The sequence below is a fragment of the Atractosteus spatula genome, chromosome 3 (genome assembly GCF_055471065.1).
Source record: "Atractosteus spatula isolate fAtrSpa1 chromosome 3, fAtrSpa1.hap1, whole genome shotgun sequence".
NCBI lineage: Eukaryota > Metazoa > Chordata > Actinopteri > Semionotiformes > Lepisosteidae > Atractosteus > Atractosteus spatula.
In genome coordinates this window covers 41,461,615-41,473,530 of record NC_142708.1, presented here as the reverse complement: position 1 = coordinate 41,473,530, position 11,916 = coordinate 41,461,615, and positions in this window count along the sequence as shown.

Sequence of the window (11,916 nt, the reverse complement as noted above, 5' to 3'; positions counted from 1 at the left end):
AGCTGGTATACTGCAATTCCAAAGGTTGCAGGAACGCGTTTATTTGAGCTGAAAATGACGTTTTGATAAATTCTGAACACTGCTGCTAATATCTGTCTCTGTATGCACGTCGGGCCACAATAGTTAGAGTGGGATGCCAAAGGTTGCACAAACGCGTTAATTTCACCTGAAAATGACTTTTGACAAATTCAGATTATTGTTGCTAAGATCTGACTCGGTATGCAGTTCTGGACACAGCAGTTACAGTGTGATGCCAAAGGTTGCAAAAACGCATTTATTTCAGCTGAAAACGACGTTTTCACAAATTCTGAACACGGTTGCTAAGATCTGACTCAGGATGCACTTCTGGCCACAGCAGTTATAGTGGTATGCCATAGGTTACAAAAACTCGTTTATTTCAGCTGAAAACGACGATTTGACAAATTCTGATCATTGTTGCTAAGATCAGACTTGGTATGCAGTACTGGACAGAGCAGTTACAGTGTGATGCCAAAGGTTGCAAAAATGCGTTAATTTCACCTGAAAATGACTTTTGAAAAATTCAGATTATTGTTGCTAAGATCTGAGTCGGTATGCAGTTCTGGACACAGCAGTTACAGTGTGATGCCAAACATTGCAAAAATGCATTTATTTCAGTTGAAAAAAACGTTTTCACAAATTCTGAAAACTGCTGCAAAGATCTGACTCAGAATGTACTTCTGGTCACAGCAGTTACAGTGGGATGCCAAAAGTTGCAAAAATGCGTTTATTTCAGCTGAAAATGACGTTTTCACAAATTCTGAACACGGTTGCTAAGATCTGACTCAGGATGCAATTCTGGCCACAGCAGTTATAGTGGGATGCCATAGGTTGCAAAAACACGTTTATTTCAGCTGAAAAAGACATTTTCACAAATTCTGAACACGGTTGCTAAGATCTGACTCAGGATGCAATTCTGGCCACAGCAGTTATAGTGGGATGCCATAGGTTGCAAAAACTCGTTTATTTCAGCTGAAAACGACGATTTGACAAATTCTGATCATTGTTGCTAAGATCTGACTCGGTATGCAGTTCTGGCGACAACCGTTACAGTGGGGTGCCAAAGGTTGCAAAAACACGTTTATTTCAGCTGAAAAAGACGTTGTCACAAATTCTGAAAACTGTTGCTAATATGTGGCTCAGTATGCACTTCGGGCTACAACAGTTACAGTGGGATGCCAAAGTTTGCAAAAACGCATTTATTTCAGCTGAAAATGACGTTTTGACCAATTCTGAAAACTGCTGCAAAGATATGACTCAGAATGCACTTCTGGTCACAGCAGTGACAGTGGGATGACAAAGGTTGCAAAAAAGAATTTATTTCAACTGAAAACGATGTTGTGACACATTCTGAATACTTATACTAAGATCTCAGTCAGAATGCAATTCTGGCCACAGCAGGTATAGTGGGATGCCAAAGTTTGCAAAAACGTGTTTATTTCAGCTGAAAACGATGTTTAGACAAATTCTGATCATGTTGCTAAGATCTGACTCAGAATGCACTTCTTGCTACAACAGTTACAGTGGGATGCCAAAGGTTGCAAAAACACGTTTACTTTAGCTGAAACTGACTTTTTGAAAAGTCCTGAAAACTGATGCTAAGATTTGACTCAGAATGAACTTCTGGCCACAGCAGTTACAGTGTGATGCCAAAGCTTGCAAACAGTCATTTATTTCAGCTGAAAAAGACGTTTTCACAAATTCTGAAAACTGCTGCTAAGACCTGATTCAGTATTTACTTCTGGCCACAGCAGTTACAATGGGTTGCCAAAGGTTGCAAAAACGCGTTTATTTCAGCTGAAAACGACGTTTTCACAAATTCTGAACACGGTTGCTAAGATGTGACTCAGGATGCACTTCTGGCCACAGCAGTTATAGTGGGATGCCATAGGTTGCAAAAACTCGTTTATTTCAGCTGAAAACGACGATTTGACAAATTCTGATTCACGAGGAATGACAGCAGCCGAAAGCTTGGGAGAAATTAGAATCGTTTATTGTGATGTGGAGATTTGGCGTAACCCGCTTGGCTGAGGGCCAACCTCCCGGCCGTCGGACGGGGAGGATAGGACCCCCATGCGACCAATGGGGTAGCTGCAAAGGTGGAGAGGGGGTGGAGGAGGGATGCAGAAAACGAACGAGGAAGAGGAGAGAGTGACATTTGATATTTATGGAGACCGGTTGCTTACGTCAGGATTAGTGAGAATTGCGGCAGCTGTGTCGAATGAGCGCGGCTGCCTTCATTCCTCCCGAACTTTCATTAAAAACTCCATTTCACGAGGAATGACAGCAGCCGAAAGCTTGGGAGAAATTAGAATCGTTTATTGTGATGTGGAGATTTGGCGTAACCCGCTTGGCTGAGGGCCAACCTCCCGGCCGTCGGACGGGGAGGATAGGACCCCCCAAAAGAACCAAGCGGGACCCCCAGTCACCAGTGCAGAAAAACAAAAACAAAAGATTATTGGGCCCAATTCAGCTGAGGAGAGAAAGTGCCTGCTTGAGGATACCGGGGTTAGTTTTAATGTGTGCATGGTAAGCCTCAGAGGATCGACGGCCGAGTTGCTTGATGAGATACTCGGGTATGCCTTAGCGAGCGGCGGAGGATGCGGCCCCTGATCTGGAGAATTGTTTAGGAGGGTATCATGATACGGCCCGTCTCGTTTGCGAACAGAGGGACAGTAGGCGAAGCTCCGGCAGAGGTGCGAAGATGTGCGTAATGGGATAGAGGCTCGAAAGGGCTTATGTAGGAACAGAGTTTGAAATAATAGATGAGAGTGGCGGATCCGAGTTGGTTGGTTTTGCTTTTCTTGAGATAGAAGGTCAGCGTCTCGGAAGATAAGATGGAGATGTTGGATAAGCAGGATTGAGAAGAAGGATCGAAGGATGTGGAATTAGCGGTAATTTCGGAGCACCTTAGGAAGATAAAGAAGGCTAACGAGAATAAAGATTCAAGAGGGCGGTCGACCCAGGGCGAGTGGTAACCTGACCTGACAACGTAGATGCAGGATTCAAGGATGTCTGAGGTAAGTGGTGCGCGTAGGTTCGGAAGTGGTTTTTTCAAGCCACTGAAAGCCTTTAAGGAGAGTAATTTGAGGGTGGATAAGGGATGGACAGATCGTGCCGAAAAGGAGTGGATGCCGCACAGGTATACTTTGGCGGTGGATGCTCGTACCTTGAGTGAGTTTCTACGATAGCGAACGAAGGACGATACGGTGAGAATGTCGAAAGAACGGAATCTTGTTCGCGGAGAGGTGGAAGGATTGAAAGCCCTTCCAGGCAGTGCAGTAAGAATTGAGAGTTCGAGGGGCGATCCCTAAGAGGATAGTTTGCTGGGCCAGCTGGAGATAGCGATGGAAAGGATGATTCAGAGGAACGCGAGTTCCGAATAGGGAGGTACTGTGCACGAGTTCAGTCTTGCATCTGGTGCCAAGTTCCTGAATTGAAAGCGAGAGAGAGAGAGAGAGAGAGAGTCAGCTATCTCGTTAAGGTGGCCTGGAATGTGAGCAGCTACGCGGATGAATTGATGTGTGAGAGAAATCCATTTAAGGCGGCAGAGGAATTTCATGGTGGATTGGGATGAAGACCTTCCTTTGTTGATTATATGAACTACTGCATGGATGGCCGAATGGATGAGGACGGTTTTTGTTTCCAATTGTGGCCCCAAAGAGAAGCAGCAACGACAATTGGAAATATTTCTAACAAGGCCGATGACTGGTTGGTGAGAGGGATTGGAGAGAAATCAGGAGGCCAAGGGGCCGCAAACCATTGGCCTTTGTAATAGCCTCCGAAACCGACTGAGGGGGCTACGTCTGTGAAAAGCTGGATATCCTCAGTGTCAGAGAGGAGGTCATCGTAGGAAAGAGATGCCATTCAAGTTGGCCAAGAGAAGCTGCCAAAGCCTGAGCTCGGATTTGCAGTTGGCTGAAGGGCTTACGTGGTGGTAAAGAGAGGGCACGGAAGAGGCGAGGTCGAGAAGGTAGACCGTCCTTGAGGAATGATACGCATGGCGTAATTGAGGTGGCCGAGCGGAGAGAGAAGTTCCCTCTTTGTGCGAAATTTGGCGGAAGAATAGATAGAGATATACATCTGGATCTTGTCGATTTTGTCGCGAGGCAGGGAAGCGGAGAAATTGATGGATTTGAGGGTGATCCCGAGGAATTGGATTATGAGAGGGGCCAGTTGTTTTGTCCATGGCAAGGGGTACCCCTAGTTTCCTAAAAACGGAAAGAAGTGTGGTGGAGGCTCTTGCAGGTGGGGTGTGAGGAAAGTCTATGGTAAGGAAATTGTTGAGAAGGTGGACGAGAAAAGGAAGCTCATAGTTATTCGAGGGGATCCAGCCGAGAGCTTCGGCTAAGGTACCGAAAATGTTTTGGGCTACTCCTACGTCCGAAGGTAAGGCGGACTGAGAAGAATGAACCGCCGATGAACTCCGAAGAGGTGCCAGAGGTCTGGGTCAGGAGGCATAACTTTAACGGCACTGGAGATGTTAGCCTTGGCGAGCCAGGCGCCCAGACGGACCGCTATACCAATGGGATTGATGTGGTATGCAGGGAATGGGGAAGAGTCAAGTGGGCCAATCGTGAAACCATTCTCGACTTTGGATGCTAGCAAGGAATCAATGGAGTGGGGATCGGCGGTGGCAGATTGCAAATTTTTTGCAAAGACGAAGGAAGAAGGAAGTGTGCACGGGCCTGGTGAGAATCCGAAGGAAAGGCCGTCGAGTAAGATGTGGGTGGAAGAGGGGTCGGGGTGACGGAGCAGGCCGAAAGCAAGAGCGGGGATGTCGATTGGGGCAGACGGAAAAGCCAGTAGTCATTTGGGAACGCTGAAGGTGGAGCGAGCATGGAAGGGCCGGCGGGGGCAGGCAGAGCGAGCATTAGCTTCGCCGCAGAAGCTGGAAATGTGAAGGAAGCGACGAAGGGGGGAGGTACGTGTAGAGGAATTGAAGATGTTGGAAATTTGTTGGCCTCTGATCATCACGATGGGGCGACCGCGAACATCTTTGGACCGGGAAGGTTTGAAGAACCTGGCGGGAGAATAGATGCTGTGGGGGAGAAGGGGCGGAGTCAGGGTTGGGCTTGCGGACGGTATCTGGGCAAAGATTTGATGAATGTGTCCAAGAGGAACAGAAGTCGCAGGAAAGAGCTTGGACACCGGTGAAAGTGCGGCAGTAAAGCTCAATGTCGAGGGCTCCCCGGTAGGTGTGCTGGTTCCATTGGAGTAGGCGGGCAGCGGCCTCGGCCAAGAACTGCTTATGGTAATCGTAGAACAGGGAGCCCTCGAAGAGGACAGATAGATCGGGGATGCTGTGCATGTAATCGTCGAGTTCCTGACGACGTTGGGGAAAGGCGGAGCACGTGATGTTGTGGAAAATGCTGAAAGCCAAGCAGAAGTCGAAAATTCGAAGGACTGAAGCAGAGTGAGGGTCAGAAGATTTGAGAGTAACGGAAATCGAGCCGCGGTCGGCTGTTCTAGGATCGGAGTTGCAAGTGGAGGAAGAGAGAAGGTGAGCTAGATTGGCGTCCGCCTCAGAATTTGCTGCCGGAGTGAAAAGGGGATGGGAGGAGGACTAAACTTTAGTGCGTTAGGAGGAGCTGGGAGAGGAACGGCTGTTCGGAGAGGAAAGTCCTTAGTAAAGGGGAGATTGGAATCCAGGGCCGAAGGCATGGGATGACGGATGCCGTGTTGGACGCCGGGGAAGGGAGAAGATGAAGAGGGAAGAAGAGCGGAAAGCAGATTGTGGTAGGAGGGGTTTGACGGATCTGGGGCCTGAAGCTCGGTGGCTTGGGATATGGAAGCTGAAGACTGTTGAGGAAATGAAGCAGGGGCGAAGGCTGCGTTAAGGACTGAGGAGGCTGCCGAGTCGTCTTGGACGCCAGGGGGTGGGGGAGGGTAAGGGCCACCTGCTGGCTGAGCTGGGGGTCGTTTACTAGCTGGCCTTCGGGCCGTGGAGACAGCAGCGGGGGCCGAAAGAAAAGAAACCGGGGCCGAAGGCACCAAGCTGGCGGAGCTTGAGCCGTGTTGGACGCCGGAGGTAGAGACAGAGGAGAGTGCAGAAATTAGATGAAGCGGAGAAGGGGGGGGCGTGAGCCTGGGGCCTTAGACTCGGCAGCAAGGAGATTAGGGCAGGAGGCTGGGTGCAGTTGTTCAGCAGAGGGATGGATTGCTTGGGGGAAGAGACAGACACGGACATATCAGGACAAGACAAGACAAGACAAGACAAGACAGAAGATGCGACAGGCAGAGGCGCGGGCAGCCTCGGGGTCCTCACGTTGGGATGAGTGGTGGCAGCGCGGGTGATGTCATCAGAGGGCGCCGGGGGAAGCTGGGGAGTTGATGTTTCCTTGTGTAGACTGCGGTTAAGTACAGGGAAAACAAGCTTTTTTTTTTTTTTTTGGAAGCGTTTCTTTTAAAATGGACGCCGTGTTTTCGAGGTATCCTCTGGAGGCTTGCTACGGTCCGGTTGGAAGTCGCGAGGCATGATCCAGGAGAAGGGGGAACCGATGTGCGTGAAGCGCGGCGGCAGGGACATCCTCGAGAGAAGCGGGGGTTATTTGGAGATTTTGCCGTGGAGGAACGGGGAGGCTGGGTTTGTAATGAGAGAGGGACTACGACGGCGGAACGCAGTCTTCGGCGAGGAGTTGGATCTTGTGAGGACTGGCTGGAAGATGAGCGGCGCTGATGTGGCACGGCGGCTGAAGGAGGCGATGAGACGGAGGTGAGGGGAGCTGTGGGGGGTGGACTGGACGAGAAGGGTAGGAGAGTCTCCTGCGCTGCAAAAAGGTCTTCATCGGAGCGGCGGATTTGTAGATCCATGAGAAGGGAGCACGGATTCGAGCTAGGCGAAGACAAACCATGCAGAAAACGAACGAGGAAGAGGAGAGAGTGACATTTGATATTTATGGAGACCGGTTGCTTACGTCAGGATTAGTGAGAATTGCGGCAGCTGTGTTGAATGAGCGCGGCTGCCTTCATTCCTCCCGAACTTTCATTAAAAACTCCATTAATTGTTGCTAAGATCTGACTCACAATGCACTTTGGGCTACAACACTTACAGTGGGATGCAAAAGGTTGCAAAAACGCATTAATTTCAGCTGAAAACAACTTTTGACAATGCAGTTCATTGTTGCTAAGATCTGACTCGGTATACAGTTCTGGCGACAACCGTTCATAAATTCTGAAAACTGCTGCTAAGACCTGATTCATTGTGTACTTCTGGGAACAGCAGTTAAAATGGGATGCCAAAGGTTGCAAAAATGTGTTTATTTCTGCTGAAAGTGCCGTTTTCACAAATTCTGAAAACTGTTACTAATATGTGTCTCAGTTTGCACTTCGGGCTACAACAGTTACAGTGGGATGCCAAAGTTTGCAAAAACGCATTAATTTCAGCTGAAAACGACGTTTTGACCAATTCTGAAAACTGCTGCAAAGGTCTGACTCAGAATGCACTTCTGGCTACAACAGTTACAGTGGGATGTCAAAGGTTGCAAAAACGCGTTTATTTCAGCTGAAAACGACGTTTTCACAAATTCTGAACACGGTTGCTAAGATCTGACTCAGTATGCACTTTGGGCTACAACAGTTATAGTGGGATGCCAAAGGTTGCACAAACACGTCTATTTCAGCTGAAAACGAAGTTTAGACAAATTCTGATCATTGTTGCTAAGATCTGACTCAGAATTCACTTCTAGCCAAAGCAGTTACAGTGGGATGCCAAAGGTTGCAAAAATGCGTTAATTTCACCTGAAAATGACTTTTGACAAATTCAGATTATTGTTGCTAAGATTTGACTCGGTATGCAGTTCTGGACACAGCAGTTACAGTGTGATGCCAAAGGTTGCAAACAGTCATTTATTTCAGCTGAAAAAGACGTTTTCACAAATTCTGAAAACTGCTGCTAAGACCTGATTAAGTATTTACTTCTGGCCACAGCAGTTACAATGGGATGCCAAACATTGCAAAAATACATTTATTTCAGTTGAAAAATACGTTTTCACAAATTCTGAAAACTGCTGCAAAGATCTGACTCAGAATGTACTTCTGGTCACAGCAGTTACAGTGGGATGCCAAAGGTTGCAAAAACGCGTTTATTTCAGCTGAAAACGACGTTTTCACAAATTCTGAACACGGTTGCTAAGATCTGACTCAGGATGCACTTCTGGCCACAGCAGTTATAGTGGGATGCCATAGGTTGCAAAAACTCGTTTATTTCAGCTGAAAACGACGATTTGACAAATTCTGATAATTGTTGCTAAGATCTGACTCACAATGCACTTCTGGCTTTAACAGTTACAGTGGGATGCAAAAGGTTGCAAAAACACATTAATTTCAGCTGAAAACGACTTTTGACAATGCAGTTCATTGTTGCTAAGATCTGACTCGGTATGCAGTTCTGGCGACAACCGTTACAGTGGGGTGCCAAAGGTTGCAAAAACACGTTTATTTCAGCTGAAAAAGACGTTCTCACAAATTCTGAAAACTGCTGCTAAGATCTGATTCAGTATGCAGTTTTGGCGACAACAGTTAAAGTGGGATGCTAAAGATTGCAAAAATGCATTTATTTCACTGAAAACGACGTTTTGACAAATTCTGATCACTGTTGCTAAGATCTGACTCAGAATGCACTTTGGGCTACAACAGTTACAGTGGGATGCCAAAGGTTGCAAAAAAGCGTTTATTTCAGCTGAAAACGATGTTTAGACAAATTCTGATCATTGTTGCAAAGATCTGACTCAGAATTCACTTCTGGCCACAGCAGTTACAGTGGGATGCCAAAGGTTGCAAAAACACATTTATTTCAGCTGAAAACGATGTTGTGACACGTTCTGAATACTGATGCTAATATCTCAGTCAGAACGCAATTCTGGCCACAGCAGTTACAGTGGGATGCCAAAGGTTGAAAAAAAGCGTTTATTTCAGCTGAAAACTATGTTTTGACACATTCTGAATACTGATGCTAAGATCTGACTCAGTATGCACTTCTGGGTACAGCTGTTAAAGTTGAATGCCATAGGGTGTAAAAATGCGTTAACTTCAGCTGAAAACGACTCTTTGAAAAATCCTGAAAACTCATGCTAAGATGCGATTCAGAATGCACTTCTGGTCACAGCAGGTACAGTGGGATGCCAAAAGTTACACAATCGCATTTAATTCTGCTGAAAGTGACGTTTTCACAAATTCTGAACACTATTGCTAAGATCTGTGTCAGTATGCACTTATGGCCACAACAGTTACAGTGGGGAGCCAAAGGTTGCAAAAATGCGCTTATCTGAAATGTAAATTACATTATGACAAATTCTGATCATTGTTGCTAAGATCTGACTAAGTATGCACTTCTGGCCTCAACAGTTACAGTGGAGCGCCAAAGGTTGCAAATACGCGTTTATTTCAGCTGAAAACGACGTTGTAACAAATTCTGCAAACTGCTGCTAAAATATGACTCCGAATGCCCTTCGGTATACAGCAGGTATACTGCAATTCCAAAGGTTGCAGGAACGCGTTTATTTGAGCTGAAAATGACGATTTGACAAATTCTGATCATTGTTGCTAAGATCTGACTTGTTTTGCAGTACTGGAAACAGCAGTTACAGTGTGATGCAAAGGTTGCAAAAATGCGTTAATTTCACCTGAAAATGACTTTTGACAAATTCAGATTATTGTTGCTAAGATCTGACTCGGTATGCAGTTCTGGACACAGCAGTTACAGTGTGATGCCAAAGGTTGCAAAAACGCATTTATTTCAGCTGAAAACGACGTTTTCACAAATTCTGAACACGGTTGCTAAGATCTGACTCAGGATGCACTTCTGGCCACAGCAGTTATAGTGGTATGCCATAGGTTGCAAAAACTCGTTTATTTCAGCTGAAAACGACGATTTGACAAATTCTGATCATTGTTGCTAAGATCTGACTTGGTATGCAGTACTGGACAGAGCAGTTACAGTGTGATGCCAAAGGTTGCAAAAATGCGTTAATTTCACCTGAAAATGACTTTTGAAAAATTCAGATTATTGTTAAAAAGATCTGAATCGGTATGCAGTTCTGGACACAGCAGTTACAGTGTGATGCCAAACATTGCAAAAATGCATTTATTTCAGTTGAAAAAAACGTTTTCACAAATTCTGAAAACTGCTGCAAAGATCTGACTCAGAATGTACTTCTGGTCACAGCAGTTACAGTGGGATGCCAAAGGTTGCAAAAATGCGTTTATTTCAGCTGAAAATGACGTTTTCACAAATTCTGAACACGGTTGCTAAGATCTGACTCAGGATGCAATTCTGGCCACAGCAGTTATAGTGGGATGCCATAGGTTGCAAAAACTCGTTTATTTCAGCTGAAAACGACGATTTGACAAATTCTGATCATTGTTGCTAAGATCTGACTCGGTATGCAGTTCTGGCGACAACTGTTACAGTGGGGTGCCAAAGGTTGCAAAAACACGTTTATTTCAGCTGAAAATGACGTTTTGACCAATTCTGAAAACTGCTGCAAAGATCTGACTCAGAATGCACTTCTGGTCACAGCAGTGACAGTGGGATGACAAAGGTTGCAAAAAAGCATTTATTTCAACTGAAAACGATGTTGTGACACATTCTGAATACTTATACTAAGATCTCAGTCAGAATGCAATTCTGGCCACAGCAGGTATAGTGGGATGCCAAAGTTTGCAAAAACGTGTTTATTTCAGCTGAAAACGATGTTTAGACAAATTCTGATCATTGTTGCTACGATCTGACTCAGAATGCACTTCTTGCTACAACAGTTACAGTGGGTTGTCAAAGGTTGCAAAAACGCATTTATGTCAGTTGAAAACGATGTTGTGATACATTCTGAATACTGATGCTAAGATCTGACTCAGAATGCACTTCTGGCTACAACAGTTATAGTGGGGTGCCAAAGGTTGCACAAACACGTTTAATTCTGCTGAAAGTGACGTTTTGACAAATTCTGAACACTATTGCTAAGATCTGTGTCCGTATGCACTTCTGGCCACAACAGTTACAGTGGGGCACCAAAGGTTGCAAAAACGCGTTTACATCAGCTGAAAACGACGTTTTTACATATTCTGGAAACTGCTGCTAAATCTGACTCCGAATGCCCTTCGGCATACAGCAGTTATACTGGGATTCCAAAGGTTGCAGGAACGCGTTTATTTGAGCTGAAATTACGTTTTGATAAATTCTGAACACTGCTGCTAAAATCTGACTCTGTATGCACTTCGGGCCACAATAGTTAGAGTGGGATGCCAAAGGTTGCACAAACGCGTTTATTTCAGCGGAAAAGGACGTTTTCACAAATTCTGAATACGGTTGCTAAGATCTGTCTCAGTATGCGCTTCTGGTAACAACAGTTAAAGTGGGATGCCAAAGGTTGCAAAAACGCGTTAATTTCAGCTGAAAACAACGATTTGACGAATTCTGATCATTGTTGCTAAGATCTGACTTGGTATGCAGTACTGGACAGAGCAGTTACAGTATGATGCCAAAGGTTGCAAAAACACATTTATTTCAACTGAAAAAGATATTTTCACAAATTCTGAAAACTGCTGGTAAGACCTGATTCAGTATTTACTTCTGGCCACAGCAGTTACAATGGGATGCCAAACATTGCAAAAATGCATTTATTTCAGTTGAAAAAAACGTTTTCACAAATTCTTAAATCTGTTGCTAAGATCTGTCTCAGTATGCACTTCTGGCTTCAACATTTACAGTGGGATGCCAAAGGTTGCAAACACTCATTTATTACAGCTGAAAAAGACGTTTTGACAAATTCTGAAAACTGCTGCTAAGACCTGATTCAGTATTTACTCAGTAAGCACTTCCGACTGACTCGGTATGCAGTTCTGGCCACAGCAGTTATAGTGGAATGCCATAGGTTGCAAAAACTTGTTAATTTCAGCTGA